A 261-nucleotide genomic window follows, 5' to 3' on the forward strand; every position below is an offset into this window, starting at 1 on the left:
GACGAACCATTCGTCCTAGCCAATGATGTGGCACAGGTTTTCTATGTGAAGGACATGTCTACCAAGCCAAGAAAAAGAAAAGATAAGGAAGCGAATGCATCGTACGATGAGCCAAAGCGGCACATAGTTCTTTCTGGGAAGAGAAACATCATGGGAGTGGATGACAAGACAGACAAGTCAGAAGATTATGAAAAGTTTGATGAAATTGCTCCATTCACAGTGAATATTGACCCGAGCATCCCGTTAAATGATGAAGATTTT

The sequence above is a fragment of the Triticum dicoccoides genome, chromosome 6B (assembly GCF_002162155.2).
Source record: "Triticum dicoccoides isolate Atlit2015 ecotype Zavitan chromosome 6B, WEW_v2.0, whole genome shotgun sequence".
In the NCBI taxonomy this organism is placed as follows: Eukaryota; Viridiplantae; Streptophyta; class Magnoliopsida; order Poales; family Poaceae; genus Triticum; species Triticum dicoccoides.